This window comes from Henckelia pumila, chromosome 1 (assembly GCF_033568475.1).
Source record: "Henckelia pumila isolate YLH828 chromosome 1, ASM3356847v2, whole genome shotgun sequence".
NCBI lineage: Eukaryota > Viridiplantae > Streptophyta > Magnoliopsida > Lamiales > Gesneriaceae > Henckelia > Henckelia pumila.
Window position 1 is genome coordinate 149,472,790 of NC_133120.1, and position 21,285 is coordinate 149,494,074.

A 21,285-nucleotide genomic window follows, 5' to 3' on the forward strand; every position below is an offset into this window, starting at 1 on the left:
AAAACCAAAAACGCATGTAATTTTTTTTTTAAAAAATATATTTTTATTTTGCGTTTAGATGGAGAATTTGACTCGGATTTTATTTATTTTTTTAAATTTGATGACGGATGAATTTGAAATAGACATCCATCTTGAGTGTATATCAAATCTATCTTGAATATGTACATGCATTACATCAACATGAGTTGGCAAGAGAGAATTTGAAATTCATCCAACATAAATTTATTCAAACAATAAAATAGAAATCTATATATTATAATTCATAGTGTTTGCAAGAAAAAATTGGCGAGTGGGTGTTCCGTACCAAAATATGAGAAAATGTGAAAAAATATATCCAATTTCTAAAACAAATAATTATGAGCCTCGATTTCATCGTTAGTTTAAATGACGAAAAACACAAAAATGAATTGAGTAAAATTTCATATCAACAATAGAGAATTCACTTTGCCAAAAAGAAATTAGATATTGACAAAGATTGTCATAAAATGCTAAAATACAGTGCTGGAAATGTAGAGGAACCAAAGAAATATATGCTGGAAATATAGACTGGAATTCTGGAAAATACGAAATATACTGAAGCTTCGAAAATTTTCTACAGATGAGCTGTTGAGCATTTGAGAGAATTTTGAATTTTTTCGAGTGAGTGATTGTAGATTGAATGTCTGTCGTCTTCTTTTCTTGCAATTTGGAGCAACTTCCCACTTCTCCACTCTCTCCATTACATGACACGTTCTCCACTTTTCCCTTCCACTTTCTATCCGTTGGTTTCTGCTTGGGCTACCTCCTTTCTTTTCTTGGGCTTTTGTTTCTTTCAGCCTAGGCCATCCATATATTCTCGGCAATTGGGCTTAGTGCATTTTCTTAATCTGGGACGAAAAGTAATTTTATATTGCCCCTGCAGGTTGATGGTTTAATGGGACATCAGGCCTGGATTGTAATCCTCGATTCATGTTGGGCTTTCTTTGGGAGAATGGAGCACAATGAACTCTGATGAACTGAGTGGTCGGGCTTTGAGAACCACCGTGGCCCATTATGGATTTTGTTGATTGTTACTCTCTTTGAAGTATTTCAGATGCACACTAGCACAAAAAGTAGCTATTAGCCCACTCTTTAGTTATTTATTTACAAGAGTGCATAATCATGTTTTGGCTTAATATTTACAAAGATGACCCTCCTAGCCATCTTCGTTGACTCCAGTTTAGTTTCTTCACGGATACTGGGAACATATTGCTTCAAATACTTTCCATTGATGCACCTTTTATATAGTTCCACCTCAAAACATGCTAGTTAGTATGCATTCCCGTCAAGAACCCGATGAACCTTGAATGACCTTTCCTAATTTGGGGACCATTTACCAAGTTCTTTGTATTTTGCTCATATAGGTAGTATAGCCTTCCAAACCATATACCCTCCATGGAATGATTTTCTCCTTACCCTCTTGTTATAACTTTGAGCAACTTTTTCCTTTTGAATCAAGAGGTTGTTAAGTGCTTGTGTCCTCATGTCATCTAGGTCCTCCAATCCTGTGATCATGGACTCATTGTACAGTTCGGGAACCAAATGGTTCTGCATGGCTACTCTTAGAGATATATGAGACCATAATTTTCATGGGTAACACAGCTTCGTATCCAAAGGACAATGCGAAGGGACTGGGGCCAAAGGACAATGCGAAGGGACTGGGGCCAAAGGACAATGCGAAGGGACTTGCCCCAGTTGCACTTCTTTTTGAGGTTCTATATGCCCATAGAGTTCCATACAATAATCTAGGCCAGTCCTTTGGATTATCCTCCATCATCTTCTACAAGATTTTGATCAACAACTTGTTGGACGCTTCTTCTTGTCCATTGGCTTGAGGGTAATATGGCGAGGAACTGTGTAGCTTGATGTCGTAATCCATTGCAATGTTTTTCGCCTCAAACCACACAAACATAGTTCCTTGATCTGTAATGATAGACTTTGGGATATCAAATCGATGTATGATGTGTTCTTTGATGAAATCAACGACATCTTTTTGCTCCTCTTTTTTCAATGGTATCGCTTCTATCCATTTAGTAAAGAAATCAATGGCCACAATAATAAAACTATTCCTTTAGATGATGACGAGTAGATTTTATCAATTAAATCCATGGCCCACCCTCAAAATGGCAACGTCTTAATGAGTGAAACCCTGAATTTTTAAGGGTCACAATATGTAATGGACTGGGCCTCTGCTCTGCCATCTCTCAGGCTCTGCTCTAGCCTAGCCATACTCACCTTAATGTGAGACCTCGGTTCTAAACAACAATTAAAGGAGTAATTCAATAAGTAAGCAATTAAAATCCAAGAACATTTTTTTTAAAGGGGGCGCGCATGGCGTCCTGCCCAAGCCCTCGCGCGGGCGCGCCTGAAGCTCTGCCCAAAACATCCAAAACGTAGTGCCGGACGCGCGGGCGCGCCACCCGAGGCGCGGGCACGCATGGCCTGCTGAATTGGCTCAAAACAAGCCTCCAAAAGTGCAATAACATAACCAAAAGAACTCTAACATGATCCAACTAATATATATCCAACAATATAGCATTTAAATACATAAAAGTGAAGAACACGCATCGATGCTAGCTATTACAAGCCGAATACAGAATACAAGAGTTCTAACCACAAGCAAGACCACTTTCAATCCAAGTTCAAGTTCTTAACATGCTTCAAAACATAAACTAGATTGTCATGCTAACAAGACTTCTAAACCGAGTCTTACTTCTACATCATTCCCTCAAAGCTAACCATGCCTCTTCTGACTTGATCCTGCCCCACCTGTTGCCAAGTACACATACAAAACAAAGCAACAACCGGATGACTGGTGAGATTGATAACCCCAGTAAAAGCAACATACAAGCAATACAACAACAAACATGCTTTCAAAACAACAACGAAATCTATAACAACGTAATGAAATGCATGTCTTTAAACCGGGATATCAAATCTGATAAACGAGGGATTTCTGCTGTGCTTTTGGGATCCCGAAGATGAGATCACGTAACCACTCACCGACTCTCCCAATCGAGGTGGTGCCACGTATCCCACTCCTCTATACTTTGAGCAACTATAATGAGTATGCTAGCATTAGGCGAAAGACTACAACCTAAGCCACTCAGTCATAGTCCCCAAACGTCTAAACAAAAAGGGCGGTTCTGCCCGCTGAAATCAAGTAGGCTCAAGATGAATGCATAATAGAAACATAAGTATAAGCCACATAAACAACTCAAATAGCAACCAAAATACAAGTTCCTCATGCTAGAACTAGTATTGAAGCAATATGTGATTTGAAAGGGAAACTCGAGAACCAACAGTCCCGAGTATGCTATCCCTCTACGATGACTGCTTTTACCTTTCAATGCAGTAGTTCCAACTCTGGATAAGCTACAACAAAAGGTTTAATCAAAAACTAAACAATCCAACAACAAGACAACGGTTCAAGGTAATCTCTTTACCGTTCTTCGTCCAACTCTTGACGATCAAAATGCTATTAACCCTGGGCTTGACAAGCTCCAAACAAATCTGTTCAGATACAAATAAATGATCAATAACCACGATCAACTTACAAGCCAAGATCAAAACTCAAAGACGGTTCGAAATCCCCAAAACTCAAACCGACGACATAACGGCTATAAACTGAACAAACTGGAAATGCAGACAGCAGTTCAATACCGATATAATCTCATAACAATGCTAATACAACAACAACAAGGCAATCCCAACAAATCTCAAAACTCAAACTTTCGAAAATGGCTTCCGAAAATCATAACAAATCCGAACGTCGCTCTATTTCAAAACTGACAGATAATAAATGATCAGAACTCTGTAGAGAACGACATAATCGAATCTAGGACGATTCTAACAACATCCAAAAACTAGAATGTATCCGATCGTAGAAAAACTTACGATATAACGGAGCTCTCGTTGCAGTGATCGCTAATCTGCCTTCAGAAATAATTTCTAACGGACGGATCGACCGAAAATCAAAATCACAAAGCTTGGAAGAGGTTTTGGGCGCCTCTAATGGTGGATCTCGGTTGGGAGGAGGAGGGAGGATGATGAGAAAAGTCAAAACAAGAGTAGATAATATATTAAACTCCAAATTTGCATTTTAGTCCCTGAAATTTCCAAAATTTACAAAAAAGACCCTGATCAAAATCAAGTCGGCTCGTGAACTCTGCAATCTCCGATTAACTCAAATAAACTCATTTAAGATAAAAACGGGGCGTTACAATTCTCCCCCACTAAGAAGAGATTTCGTCCTCGAAATCAACAAGAACTACAACTCATAAGATAGAATAAAGAACTAAAGACAGTAAGAAGAACTCACGTCATCCGAATAACTCTGGAAAACGCTGTCTCATGTCAGACTCTGTCTCCCAAGTCGCTTCCTCGACTCTGTGACGGCTCCAATGCACTTTCACCAACGAAATCAACTTGGTTCTGAGTTGCTTTTCTTTCCGATCAAGGATCTGAATCGGTCGTTCAAAGTAGCTCAGAGTCTCGTCTAACTCGGCTTCATCAGACTGAAGGATATGAGAAGGATCTGGATGATACTTTTGCAGCATAGAGACGTGAAAAACGTCGTGAATACCAGATAAAGACGGAGGAAGTGCAAGCTTGTAGGCAAGATCGCCTATCTTCTCGAGAATCTCGTACGGCCCGATGAATCTCGGAGATAACTTCCCTCTCTTCCCAAATCTAACAGTGCCTCTGAAAGGTGAAATCTTCAGAAAGACGCGGTCTCCCTGATCAAAACTCAGAGGTCTATGCCTGACATTCGCATACTTTGCCTGTCTATCTTGAGCTGACTTCATTCTGGTCTGAATGATCTTAACCTGCTCTGCCATATCCCTAAGCATATCCGGTCCCAAATCTGGTGACTCGGACAAGTCATCCCAAAACAACGGAGATCGGCATTTCTTACTGTACAATGCCTCAATAGGCGCCATACCGATACTCGCTTGGAAGCTGTTGTTGTAAGAAAACTCAACAAGAGGCAAAGAATCCTGCCAACTAGTGCCAAAGTCTAGCACTACTGCTCGTAGCATATCCTCTAACGTCTGGATAGTCTGTTCTGACTGTCCATCTGTCTGAGGATGATAAGCTGTACTCAGATGCAATCGAGTACCAAGTGCCTCCTAAAGACTGTGCCAGAAGTGCGAAGTGAATCTAGGGTCTCTATCTGAAACGATCGACTTCGGCACCTCATGCAATCTCACAACATTGCTAACATACAACTCAGCCATCTGATCATGACGCTACATCATCCTGTACGAAATAAAACAAGCAGACTTCGTCAATCGGTCGATCACTACCCAAATAGCATCGCATCCTCGAACGGATCGTGATAGCTTCGTGACAAAATCCATAGAAATGTGATCCCATTTCCATTCAGGAACAGATAGACTGTGCAACAGACCTCCTGGTTGCTTCCATTCTTCTTTCACTTGCTGACAATTCAAACACCGAGATACAAACCTAGCAATGTCGCTCTTCATTTTCTTCCACCAGAACTGGTTCTTCAGATCGTTGTACATCTTACGACCTCCAGGATGAATACTAAACCGACTGCAATGAGCCTCTCAGAGAATATGCTGTCTCAACTCCGAAATATCAGGCATAACATTACGGTTATTCACGAACAAAACATCATCTCTAACCTGGAATTCAGGTTGATGACCCGATCTGACTTTCTCTACTGAAATCTGGATGCTCGGCTCAGACTTCTGTGCTTCTCTGATTGCAACAAACAACTCTAGCTCGGCTTGAATAGCAAACACTCTGATAGTCTCCCTATCTGTTTCAAACTCTAAACCAGAAGTGCAACAATCATCGATCAACTGAGAAACACCGATAGTAGAAAGAGATAAAGAACAAAGCTTTCGGCTCAAGGCATCTGCAACTGCATTTGACTTCCCCGGATAATACTTGATTTCACAGTCGAAATCCTTCAACAGATCTAACCATCTTCTCTGTCTCATATTCAGCTCTGCCTGTGAAAACAAGTACTTAAGACTCTAATGATCAGAAAAGATCTCGAAAGACTCACCATAAAGATAGTGACGCCAGATCTTCAGAGCAAATACAATCGCAGCTAGTTCTAGATCATGAACCGGATAACGAGTCTCGTGCGGTTTCAGCTGCCTCGATGCATACGCTATCACATGCTTATTCTGCATAAGAACACAACCCAAGCCTCGGTTAGAAGCATCACAATACACTGTGAAACCTCCAGTACCCTTCGGAATAGAAAGAATTGGAGCACTGGTCAGTCTCCTCTTCAGATCAACAAAGCTAGCCTCGCAATCTGTAGTCCAGACAAAAGGCGCATTCTTCTGAGTCAGCTGGGTAATTGGCTTGGAAATAGACGAGAAACCCTCGATGAATCTGCGATAATAACCCGCTAAACCCATGAAGCTTCGGATCTCAGGTACTGATGTCGGTCTAGGCCAATTCATAACCGCTTCAATCTTGCTGAGATCGACAGAAATCCCATCTTCAGAAATAATATGACCGAGAAAGACAACTCGATCTAACCAGAATTCGCATTTCGATAGCTTGGCAAACAACTGCTCAACTCGTAAAATTTGCAATACGGTCCTCAAGTGCTCTGCATGTTCAGTACGGTTCTTCGAGTAGATAAGAATATCATCGATAAAGATAATGAAAAACTCATCCAAATAACGCTGAAAGATAAGGTTCATCAAACCCATAAAAACCGCTGGAGCGTTGGTCAAACCGAACGGCATGACTATAAACTCGAAATGACCATACCTTGTTCTGAATGCGGTCTTAGGAACGTCTTCCTCTCGCACTCTCAACTGGTGATAACCTGACCTCAGATCAATCTTAGAGTAGATAGAAGAACCCTGCAGTTGATCAAACAAGTAATCTATTCGGGGTAAAGGATACCTGTTCTTAACTGTAGCCTGATTCAATTGACGGTAGTTGATACAGAGCCGCATAGAACCATCCTTCTTCCGAACAAAAAGAACAGGAGAACCCCAAGGCGATACACTAGGTCTGATGTATCCCTTGGCAATCAAATCCTCAAGCTGCTCCTTCAACTCTCTCAATTCAATAAGTGCCATACGATACGAAGCTTTTGAGATAGGTTGAGTACCTGGCACTAAGTCAATGCTGAATTCGATTTCTCGAATAGGTGGTAAAACTGGAACATCTTCTGGGAACACATCAACAAATTCTCTAACCACCGGTAAATCTACCAAAGCTGGGCTAGATTTCAGTACATCAACTGCATACACCAAAAATCCTTCTGCACCTTTCTGTAGCAAACGGGTCATAGATAACACTGAAATCAAAGGAATTCTAGATCGAGAACCCTTACAAAAGAATTTCCACTCGTCTGCCATTTCAGGTCTGAACCTGACAACTTTCAGAAAACAATCGACTGTTGCCCTGTACTTGGTTAAAGCATCTATACCGACAATACAATCAAAATCTGACAATCCAAGTACAATACAGTCGAATTCTAACAAATTTCCTTCAAAAAACAGTTCACAGTTCCTGACTAATCTGACAGAAACAATTCCTCCACCCAAAGGTGAAGTAACAGCTACTACTGTAGGCAACAATTCAGTTGGCAAAGCATGTAATAACACAAATTTTTCAGAGATAAAGGAATGGGAAGCACCCGTATCTATCAAGACATGAGCAGAATAACCAAAAATAGAACAGTTACCTGCTATAACATCATCAGGTGCGGCCTGTGCCTGATCCTCTGTCAAGGCGAAAACTCGTGCCTGCTGTCTCGGGGGCTGGTTTGCAGTAGGGTTACCTCCCTGTCTGTTCTGCTGCTGGGGCTGGAAGGAGTGAACTGCAGGAGACTGCCTCTCCGGCTGAGCTGTAGGTTGAGATGAACTCCCACTCTGAGCTCGATCTCTGTTACGCTGAGGGCACACCTTAGAGAAGTGTCCCGGTTGCTGACAGGTGTTACAATTACCGAAGACTCCCACACACTGATCCGGTGAGTGTCTTCCTCCACACTTGCTGCAGTACAAGGATGATGATCCAGAACTCTGCCCTGAACCAAACTGTCGGGAACCACTGGAACTAGACGAACTGTTCCCCTGCCTTTTGAACTGTTTACCTCTTGCCTTGTACTGATCCTTTCTGTTTCCCCCACTGTTACCACCTTCATACCTCTGCTGCGGGTTCTGATGCTGAGGTGGCTGATTCTGATACTGAGATGGTTGGTTCTGATACTACCTCTGCTGCTGAGGTGCTACCTGATTACCTCTTTGCCTCCACAAGCCTGCTTCTGCTCCCTTTGCGTGATTCATGGCATCCGCAAAGTTGCTAGGCCTGTTGGTGTTAACCAACGTGAAGACATCGGGGTTCAACCCGTTTATGAACTGATCTGCCTTAGTTTCTTCATCTCTGGCAATTAGCGGTGCAAAACGCAACAAACTATCAAACTTGGCGACGTACTCTTCAATGTTCAGGTTCCCTTGCCTCGGATTGGCAAACTCTGCTCCCTTATCCTTGCGATACGAGATTGGGAAAAACTGCTTATAAAATTCAGATTTAAAAAGAGTCCAAGTAACTTCCGTACCTCTGCTCTCCATTGCCTTCTTTGTCATGATCCACCAGCTCTTAGCAACCCCACGAAGCTGATGAATGACTAACCTGATTCGGCGGTCATCGGTGTAGTCAATGGAATCGAACAATTGATCAATATCATCCAACCAACTCTCACAGTCAATTGGATTTTTTGAACCCATGAACAACGGCGGATTGGACGACTGAAACCTCTTCAGCAAGGTTTCCATAGGCGTCGTTGTAGCATCCATCTCAACCGTTTCAGTACTAGCTTGCTCAGTTGTAGGGATAACTGGCGGTATGTTTCTTTTTATCACTCGACGAGGACCCATCTGATAATCAAAGGTTAGGACACGAGATATCTCAATAGCTACAATCAGTGCCCTTACAACCGCTTGGAATACCGGATACCAGTCGATAACAGAAACAGTTATATCTCAAGTAAATCATGCTTTATAAATTAAATCACAAAACCATGTAATTCAATAATTCTTAACAATAAAGCATGCTCGCATGGAATTAAGTACACAGTTAAATAATTCAACACATGCGAGGAGCCAATACACGCAGACTCGATCTACCCCCCTCACTCTAGTTCGACCAAAAATCTTAACTCTCTGATACCACTTAATGTGAGACCTCGGTTCTAAACAACAATTAAAGGAGTAATTCAATAAGTAAGCAATTAAAAGCCAAGATCATTTTTTTTAAAGGGGGGCGCGGGCGCGCCGCTTGAGGCGCCGGCGCACATGGCGTCCTGCCCAAGCCCTCGTGCGGGCGCGCCACCCGAGGCATGGGTGCTCCTGAAGCTCTGCCCAAAACTTCCGAAACGTAGTGCGGAACGCGCGGGCGCGCCACCCGAGGCACGGGCGCGCATGGCCTACTGAATTGACTCAAAACAAGCCTCCAAAAGTGCAATAACATAACCAAAAGAACTCTAACATGATCCAACTAATATATATCCAACAACATAGCATTTAAATACATAAAACTGAAGAACACGCTGTTGGAAAACGGTGATCAGATCAATCAGAATTGATACCCGGTGCAGCGAAAGTTTAAAAATTTTATATGGAACGATTCCATATCATGGGTATCAAAACTTTACGATTAAATTGTGCATGTAAAAATTAAATAACAATTAAATTTTTACCTTGAATCTCGAAACGAGATTATGGACACCAACAGATAACTCTGCTCTTGTTGTATATCCCATGAACTGATGGACGAACAATTCTTCAATCAGGTCCACGAACAGAAGTTTAATCCCTCTGATAGATTGCACTAGAAAATCTATCAGAAGTTTCTACGAAGAGAATTAACGAATTTGATCCGTTAAACCAGACTGCAAATTCAAAATTCACAGGCTGGAATTTTTCGAGCAGAGAGAGAGGGGGGCGGCCACTAGAGAGAAAACAGCTAGGGTTTTTGAAAATTTTTGTGACCTCTGTTATGTAATTTCTGTACTGCAATAACTTATTTATAATGTGGGCTGCTAACAGCTTAGGGCCCATTAGTCATAAGTTCAAGCCTGACAAGCAAAGCCCGCATGTTCAGAAATTAATATAAAATTTATCGTGACTCAGATTGATAAACCAATTTCACCAATGTGCACAGAAACCATTTCTGCACCTTTTAAAGTCAAGATAAATTTTTCTGAATCCGAATTCAGTGATTTTCAAAAATGCCCATCCCTATGTCATTTTAGGAAATCTTACTCTTCTACTCTGATATAAGAAGTCCTACTTCTTTGTTCATTAAATTTAACTCTTTAATTTAACTATCTCAACGGGGATTAAAAATCCATTACTTGTGTGACCCTCAATGGTTCAGGGATACAGCTGGCCGTGGGCTCACAACTCCTTGTGACTCGGAACAACAATTTCCGACTTGCCCATCGAATCATGGTAAGAGCGCCTAGAAACATCGCCCCATGATTCCCTAGGTATCACTGATAGTGCCTGCAAGAACCAATAGATTTTGGTTAGCGTAGAGTACGGTCCCTTCATCCATATATCCCGATCGAATCAACAACCATTGGTAAATCGAGAGTCGTTCGAGATTCGATAACTATGCAATGCATCTTGAAGATCAAATAGTGACATCGCATGTGCTACTAAGAAACCATTTCTTAAAACACATCATGTACTCTGGCCAGAGATTCGTCACACTAATATCTCCTAAGATTGCATAGGATATCCATACTAGCAAGTATGTGGTGAATCCTTGACAACAAAGCATCGACTCCTATATGTGTCGTAACTGTACCCAATTCCGACACCTGATGACCCCAATAGAGTCGGTAAACGAGTCAAAGTACAGTACTAGCATATAGAGTCTCAATGATGTTTCAAGTAGTAAGGACTAATGGTGTACAACCAAAACCGCGGACTTTATCCACTCGATAAGTGATAACCACTTGGAAAGTCCGGATAGGGTAGTTCGATCATTCATCGTATGAATATCCATTTGCATGCTTTGAACATCTCTATGTTCCATACCAATGAAACGTGGTACTCGGCATCGCAAATGCTAGTCTCAATCTTGAGCGATCCTTATCCTTATTAACGGACGGCTCAATCGACTAGGAACTGTTTAGAATATACAGTGACTATAAGATGTGTTTCATGATAGCCATCCCCATGTGCCACCACATCTTACATACACTATAGTATATTCAAGGTCTTCATCTAAACATCTTATAGTATGTCACAACATAATAATATGATAAAAGATAAAGTAAACGCCATTATAAAAGTGTAAATTATATTAAACAAAAGATTGTTTATACATAGAGTCATAAAAGCCCTTAGCCACAAGTTGGCTCACCGGGCACCCACTCTTTCACACGCATCAATGCTAGCTATTACAAGCCGAATACAGAATACAAGAGTTCTAACCACAAGCAAGACCACTTCCAATCCAAGTTCAAGTTCTTAACATGCTTCAAAACATAAACTAGATTGTCATGCTAACAAGACTTCTAAACCGAGTCTTACTTCTACATCATTCCCTCAAAGCTAACCATGCCTCTTCTGACTTGATCCTGCCCCACCTGTTTCCAAGTACACATACAAAAAAAAGCAACAGCCGGATGACCGGTGAGATTGATAACCCCAGTAAAAGCAACATACAAGCAATACAACAACAAACATGCTTTCAAAACAACAACGAAATCAATAACAACGTAATGAAATGCATGTCTTTAGACCGGGATATCAAATCTGATAAACGAGGGATTTCTGCTGTGCTTTTGGGATCCCGAGGATGAGATCACGTAACCACTCACCGACTCTCCCAATCGAGGTGGTGCCACGTATCCCACTCCTCTAGACTTTGAGCAACTATAATGAGTATGCTAGCATTAGGCGAACGGCTACAACCTAAGCCACTCAGTCATAGTCCCCAAACGTCTAAACAAAAAGGGCGGTTCTGCCCGCTGAAATCAAGTAGGCTCAAGATGAATGCATAATAGAAACATAAGTATAAGCCACATAAACAACTCAAATAGCAACCAAAATACAAGTTCCTTATGCTAGAACTAGTATTGAAGCAATATGTGATTTGAAAGGAAAACTCGAGAACCAACAGTCCCGAGTATGCTATCCCGCTACGATGACTGCTTTTACCTTTCAATGCAGTATTTCCAACTCTGAATAAGCTACAACAAAAGGTTTAATCAAAAACTAAACAATCCAACAACAAGACAACGGTTCAAGGTAATCTCTTTACCGTTCTTCGTCCAACTCTTGACGATCAAAATGCTGTTAACCCTGGGCTTGACAAGCTCCAAACAAATCTGTTCAGATACAAATAAATGATCAATAACCACGATCAACTTACAAGCCAAGATCAAAACTCAAAGACGGTTCGAAATCCCCAAAACTCAAACCGACGGCTATAAACTGAACAAACCGGAAACGCAGACAGCAGTTCAATACCGATATAATCTCATAACAATGCTAATACAACAACAACAAGGCAATCCCAACAAATCTCAAAACTCAAACTTTCGAAAATGGCTTCCAAAAATCATAACAAATCCGAACGTCGCTCTATTTCAAAACTGACAGATAATAAATGACCAGAACTCTGTAGAGAACGACATAATCGAATCTAGAACGATTCTAACAACATCCAAAAACTTGAATGTATCCGATCGTAGAAAAGCTTACGATATAACGGAGCTCTCGTTGCAGTGATCGCTAATCTGCCTTCAGAAATAATTTCTAACGGACGGATAGACCGAAAATCAAAATCACAAAGCTTGGAAGAGGTTTTGGGCGCCTCTAATGGTGGATCTCGGTTGGGAGGAGGAGGGAGGATGATGAGAAAAGTCAAAACAAGAGTAGATAATATATTAAACTCCAAATTTGCATTTTAGTCCCTGAAATTTCCAAAATTTGCAAAAAGGACCCTGATCAAAATCAAGTCGGCTCGTGAACTCTGCAATCTCCGATTAACTCAAATAAACTCATTTAAGATAAAAACGGGGCGTTACACAATATATTAAAATCTTGATTTTTCTATGATTATCTTGAAGTTGATTTTACCAAGGTAAATTAATATCAAGAATATTAGATTTTGAAGTTTTCACATCAAGATAAAATATATGCAAGATTAGTAGATTGGATTATCTGAGATATTGAAAGAATCAAATCTTGGAGATAGAGTCCTATTCAAAATTTGAAATCTAGTTATCCTATCTGATATTGAATACTATTAGAGCCTATAAATAAACTCTCAAACCCTCAGAAAAATCACACCACAAGTTCTCTCAAATTTCGTGCGAGACAAGAGGGAAGAGTAGGCAAAACGCTCCAGAGATTTTCGTAAGTTCGAAAAAGCAGCCTTGGCCCAGAAATTATTGGCAATGCTAACGAGATCAGAATCCGATCTCCACCATTCATATTTTAGCATAGATTCTACTGGGGAAGCAGCTTTGCATAGATTCTACTCGGGAATGAATCAGCTTCTGTTCGTGGATCATAAACGAAATCAAATGACTTCCAAACCAGATCTCCACCATTCAAAATTTCGATAACATCTTTATGAATGACCAAACTAAATTCAATGTCGATCCAACGGTTCAATATATCTTTGACCTTTTTGAAAATTGATTTAATTTTCGGTAAGTGGGCTTTACGTTTTAAAATCCTATATATGCTTTAAAATTTTGATTGTTCATAATATTTTGAAATCCTTGTTAAGTACTCCTATTCTTGATACGATTTTGTTAAAAGTATGTTTTGGCACTGTTATGAATCGAATTAAGAGTGGAAAGAAAATTTTTGAACCATATTATGTTAAGGCCCTGATGCGGTGGGCGATAATAAACGACCAATGGCCTCACCCATTAGAATAATTACATATAGTGGACTGATCAGTTAGCCACGAATAATGAGATGAATTTCATTGTTTGACCAAATTGTGTCAAGTCATGTCAAGTCATGTTATGATAAGTCAAGTTTTGTTATGATGTTTTGCTATGATAAGACATGGTATGGTATAAATATGTTTTGAAAGATGTCATGTTTGAATGCAACTTCCAAGTATGAATTTTTGTCAAATATATATATGTATATATATTTTAATCTATGATCGATCGGCCCCCACTTGCAGAGCGACACCCAAATCGCTGACCCCTTACTTTTCTCCCATATGATACCGATGAACAAGTAGAAGAGAAAAGAATGTGACGTGCTTCGGAGACGGTGAAGAAGATATTTTTTTTAGATTTTATACTTATTATTCTGATTTTTAAGTTGTAAGATGCTTCCGCAAATTTATTCCATATTTAGGAATTTTGAGTTGTGTAGAAGATTTATTTGGAGTTTATTTATGAAATAGACTGGTTTTAGTTAAATTCTATACTAAGATACTGGTTGTTTTTGAATTTTATTTGAAAGCAACGCCGATGTCACCCAACCCCAAGAGCGGAGCGTGACGCTTAACGATTGCATACATTTCATCCGCGGGGACCCGTTGAATATTGCCATGTTTTTGGCAATGTTTACATCCTTTGGAAGACCTAATGCAATCATTCAACATTGATTTCCAATATTATCCATTCCTTCTAACGGGCAATCACATTTTGATCCCCAATTGGTGAGCACCACAAATCCATTCGTGCACATGTGTCATGACTTCCAATGCATCGGAGAATCCAATGCATCGTAGCAGCAACCCATCCATCCCTTTTATGTATAGATCTCCTTCAAGTAATAAATAATTGAGAGACTTCATCTTCATACCATATGGGATCATATTCTCAAGAGACTGTAGAGCCACTTTCAATTCTTCTCTCCAATCACCTGCCAAATTAACATCCAAATTTAAAGTTTCTTCTTGTAATCCCATTTGGGTGATGGAGGTATGGTTATTCTTCTGGACTAACACCAATCGGTGGGTAAGTTCCTCAAAAAATTTCAATCCAAAGGCGATTTCTGCCAGTTCATTGGCCTTCCAATTTTGTTGTCTTGGCACATGTTGGAAATTAATTTCCTCGAATTCATCAGCCAGCTGTGAAGTGGCTGTAAAATATAGGGTCAAAAACAAACTGTCACACTTGTATTCACCCGCAACTTGTCTAAGAACCACCTATCAATCACCACTTCAGCGCTCGAAGTTCCTTCCATACTGTATCCATAAAAATTCAATATTCATGGATTCACTTCTAGCCCGTATACAGGGATTTCCATTTCCTCTGGTATTGATTCATCTGCACCTAGATGGTGTGCTAAAAAATCTGCAATGAATTTTCCTTTTATAGATTTTTGAGGATAATAAACCAAAGTGAACTCTACTAAAGCTAATGACCATTTTCCTATTTTACCCGACAACACTTGTCTATTGAGCATATATTTTAACAAATCTTTTCTGATACAACAAACATTGTTGACTGCATCAAATAGTAACTTAGCTTAGTACATGCATAGAACAACGATAAACATAACTTTTCAATTGTAGAGTATTTATATTCTCCATCATTGAGTGAACGACTTAAATAATATATGATCTACTCCTTTCCATCATCATTATTTTGGGCTAATAAACACCCTATTGATTTTGGAGTGGACGAAATATATAATTTTAAAGGAACCCAATCCCTTGGAGGCATTAGGACTGGTGGCTTGGATAAATACTCCTTTATATTTTCAAAGGCCTCTTGATGATGAGATCCACACACAAATGTTCTGGTGTCCTTGAGCTTCAGCAACAGAGAGAACTCCCGAGTTTTTCCTGCCTAGTTGGAAATGAATCTTCTCAAGTAGTTTACCTGTGAAAGAGTAGGTGCCCGGTGAGCCAACTTGTGGCTAAGGGCTTTGATGACTCTTTGTATAAACAATCTTTTGTTTAATATAATTTACACTTTTATTAATGGCAATGACTTTATCTTTCTTCATATTGTTATATTGTGATATACTATTGTTGTTTTGATAAAGACCTTGAATATACTATAGTGTATGTAAGATGTGGTAGAACATGGGGATGTCTATCATTAAACACATCTTATAGTCACTGTATGTTCTAAACTGTTCCTAGTCGATTGAGCCGTCCGAAAATAAGGATAAGGATCGCTCGAGTTTGAGACTAGCATTTGCGATGCAGAGTACCACGTTTCATTGGTAAGGAACATAGAGATGTTTGAAGCATGCAAATGGATATTTATACGATGAATGATCGAACTACCCTATCCGGACTTTCCAAGTGGTTATCACTTATCGAGTGGATAAAGTCCGCGGTTTTGGTTGTACACCATTAGTCCTTACTACTTGAAACATCATTGAGACTCTATATGCTAGTACTGTGCTTTGACTCGTTTACCGACTCTATTGGGGTCATCAGGTGTCGGGATTGGGTACAGTTACAACACATATAGGAGTCGATGCTTTGTTGTCAAGGATTCACCACATACTTGCGAGTGTGGATATCCTATGCGATCTGAGGAGATATTAGTGTGACGAATCTCTGGCCAGAGTACATGATGTGGTTTAAGAAATAGTTTCTTAGTAGCACATGCGATGTCACTATTTGATCTTCAAGATGTATTGCATAGTTATCGAATCTCGAACAACTCTCGATATACCAATGGTTGTTGATTCGATCGGGATATATGGATGAAGGGACCGTACTGTACGCTAACCAAAATCTATTGGTTCTTGCAGGCACTATCAGTGATACCTAGGGAATCATGGGGCGATGTTGCTAGGCGCTCATACCATGATTCGATGGGCAAGTCGGAAATTGTTGTTCCGAGTCACAAGGAGTTGTGAGCCCACGGCTAGCTGTATCCCTGAACCATTGAGGGTCACACAGAGTAATGGATTTTTAATCCCCGTTGAGATAGTTAAATTTAAAGAGTTAAATTTAATGAACAAAGAAGTTGGACTTCTTATTTAAGAGTAGAGGAGTAAGATTTCCTAAAATGACATAGGGATGGACATTTTTGGAAATCACTGAATTCGGATTTAGAAAAATTTATCTTGACTTTAAAAGGTGCAGAAATGGTTTCTGTGTACATTGGTGAAATCGGTTTATCAATCGGAGTCTTGATGAATTTTATATTAATTTCTGAACATGCAGGCTTTGCTTGTGGGGCTTGAACTTATGACTAATGGGCCCTAAGTTGTTAGCGGCCTACATTATAAATAAGTTATTGCAGTACAGAAATTACACACAACAGGTCACAAATTTTCGAAAACCTAGTGATTTTCTCTCAGTAGTGGCCGCCCCCCTTCCCCCTCTGCTCGGCAAAATCCAGTCTGTGAATTAAGAATTACAGTCTGGTTTAACGGATCAAATTCGTTAATCTCTTCGTAGAAACTTCTGATAGATTTTCTAGTGCAATCTATCAGAGGGATTAATTATCCGTTCGTGGACCTGATTGAAGAACAGTTCGTCCATCAGTTCCAGGGATATACAACAAGAGCAGAGCAATCTGTTGGTGTCCAAAATCTCGATTCGAGATTGGAGGTAAAAATTTATAATAGTTATTTAATTTTTACACACACAATTTAATCGTAAAGTTTTGATACCCATTATGGAATCGTTCCATATAAAATTTTTAAACTTCCGCTGCACCGGGTATCAATTCTGATTGATCTGATCGCCGTGTTCTCCAACAGTGGTATCAGAGCCAGGTTTCTCAGATCAAGCGATTAAATTAATCGATTGTACAAAAATTTTTAAGCCTCGGTTTTTGAAACAAAATAAATATTTTAAAATAATTTTTTTTTTTTCGGGCAAAACCCGTGCGCTGCCCAGGGCAGCGATCGTCGCTGCCCTAGGGACAGCCGAGCTGCCCGGCCCGAGCCCATTGGGGCGCGGGCAGCCCGGGAATGTCCCGGGCGGCCCACGGAAAAATTAATTTTTTAATTTTTAAATTAAATTTTAATATGTTAAAATTCTATTTTTGGTCCGATCGAAAATTGTTTTTGATTGGTCCACGAGGCGTCGGATCGAATTGTTCGAGTCCGAAAATTTTAAAATTGATTTTTGGATAAATTTGAATTTTTGGAAAATTTAAATATTGTATCCGTTAAATTGAATTTTGAAATTAATTATTTTTGGTACAATTGATGATAAGATATGATCTTATGGATATATTAAGTAAAATATGATTTTATGTATAAAATTGGATTTTATAGATAAAATATGATTTTATTTGATAAAAAGATAAAATATGATTTTGTATGTAAAATAAGATTTTATATATGAAATATGATTTTATCCTTTTAAATTTAAATTGCCATTGCATGTTATCCAATAAATTAATTTTAAATTAAATATTATTGGATAAGGATGATCGATTGCCATGACCAATTTTGTAGGTGTATGTTAGGAATTTACATTTGTTTTTATTGTTGTTGGATTTATTAATGGGCCTGGTTTATGGCCCAATATGAATTGTCATATGTAATAAAAGTGGGCTTGGTTTATGGCCCGTTTCCACCCCTTAAAAATGTATCCCCTACTTGTCATTGTTATTTATTGTAAATACATTAGATTTAGTGGGAGATGAAGATTTGAAGATGGAGGTGGGCCCAACAGACAATAAAGACAGAAGAAGTGTAAATTGGAAGATCAATGTAATAGGATTGCATTGCATACTGCATATTACCTAGGATTGGACTAAGACTCGTGATTGGCAACCACGGGTCGATTAGAAATGGAATCGATCATCCTATATAATATGTGATATTATTGTTGTATGCATGTTTTAGACAAAATTGTGTGAATCCGGCAAGCATACAAAATTTTAAAAATGATGAGACAAATTTTCATAATTAAAATCCCTCATTTTAAATATGATTTAAAATTGATATCAAGATTAATAAAGGAAATTTAAATTTGTTTAAATATTCCTACCTTCCATCAACGATCAATGTATGAGATGCTACCCGCGGATACGGTCCGACTCATATTATTGGGGGGGCCCGTTCGTCGGAAAGCTGTACATTGGATCGACACATGTTGTAAGTTGGGTGGAACTCCCATGGGATCGGCTCATATTATTGGGGAATTCACATGATGACCGTCCATCACAACTTAATATTGATGGGTCATCTTGACATGTCACAATAAACGACGTCATATTATTGGGCCCTTATTGGACATGAGGTAAAAAACATGGAGGTTGCTTTGGAAGCAATTGGGCTCTACCTTTTGAAAATTATGGTTGGCTGATATTATTCGGGACCATAGATTGTCAATTGGACTCCATGTTCTCACTAAGGAAAATAGTTTCCCGTTTTCACTAGAGGGTAGTGAAATCGTTAAAATAGTGGGAGTGAGATTCATAAAATAAATTTCGCCTATTTTATGTCTTAGTAAATTACTTAAACAATCACTGATATTTGTCTGTTTCTTTTCAGTATTTCATAAAGATGAATTCGCGTAATCCACTTTTCTCGATCCTCGAACAAAATAAGTTGACTGACGCAAACTATACGGAATGGTTCCGTAAGTTGAAGATTGTCTTGACTTCGGAGAATATGCTCTACGTGTTAGAAAAATCTCCTCCGAAGGAAGCACCAACTGAAATAAGTCCGGAAGAGTTAGCCAAGCTTGATACATGGTGGGACCATGATATCAAGGCCAAATGCTATATGCAAGCCTCGATGTTTGATGAACTCCAGAGGCGATTTGAGGACACTGTGAATGCTGCTGACATTCACGTACAACTCAAGGAACTTTTTGGGGCTCAATCGAGGGCTGAAAGGTTCGCTACTGTAAAGGAGCTAATGACGTGTCGCATGCGTGAAGGGACTTCGGTCCGTGATCATGGGGTACGAGTGATTTGGCTCATACAAAAGTTGGTAACCCTTGATTTGGTGTTGGAGCATGAACTCAACGTGGACTTACTACTTCTATCTCTTCCTTCTTCGTTTGACGGATTTGTGGTGAATTTCAATATGAACAAGATAGAGGCCTCCCTTGAAGAGATGGTCAATATGCTTGTGACATATGAATCCACATTAAAGAAGGATAAACCGGCTTTCTTGGTGGGCTCCTCTTATTCTGCTAAGAAGGGGCCAAGTACAAAGGGTAAGAAACGTTCTGCCCCACCCAAGAAAATCGAACCCGAGAAGAAGTACAAGACAAAAGCTTCAAACATGGAAAAGTCCAAGGATGTTTGCCATTACTGCATGAAGCCCGGTCATTGGAAGCGTAACTGCAAGGAATATCTAGAGCAGTTGCGAACTGCGAAGGGTATGTTCTATATTGAAATAAATGTTTCACTTAACACTACTTCTTGGGTATTGGATACCGGATGTGGATCTCACATTTGCAATGATTTGCAGGTGATGACAAGAAGTCGCAGGCTTAGAATGGGTGAGACCCAGCTGAGGCTCGAAAATGGTTCCAGAGTTGAAGCTAAAGCTGTGAGAGATATTTATTTAATTTTGTAGAACGGTTTTAAGTTACTTTTGAGAGATGTTTTATTTGTTCCGGATTTGATTAAAAACATTATTTCTGTTTCTATGCTTGATAGAGATGGTTATTCTTGCAATTTTGTGAATGGGATTTGCAATATTTACAAGAATGAATGTTTGATTGGAAATGGACAACTTGAAAATGATCTATATAACTTAAAACTAAAAGACGTTCCAATAAATTATGTTGATAAACCGGCAACAACAAACAAAAGGAAAATCGATAGTCAAAACCCGGCAAACCTTTGGCACGCTAGACTAGGTCATATTTCCTCAAGGAGGATGAACAAGCTAGTGGGAGAGGGCATGTTTGATATGTCTGATATTAACTCTCTACCTACTTGTGAATCCTGCCTGAAAGGAAAAATGACTAAATCTCCTTTTAAGGGGAAACCTGAGCATAGTCAAAATCTGTTGGATTTGATCCATACAGATGTTTGTGGTCCATTTAGACTTGGTACTCAATATGGCCACACCTACTTCATTACCTTTACTGATGATTATTCAAGGTATGGGTATTTATATTTAATGAAATATAAGTCTGAAGCATTTGAAAAGTTCAAAGAATTCAAGGCTGAAGTAGAAAACAAGCTAGGTAAAAGTATTAAAGCACTTCGATCGGATCGAGGTGGAGAATACTTAAGTACCGAGTTTTTGGAATATCTAAAAGAGAATGGGATTCTCTCTCAGTGGACTCCTCCTATGACACCACAACTGAATGGTGTATCGGAGCGTCGTAATCGAACTTTGTTGGACATGGTTCGATCCATGA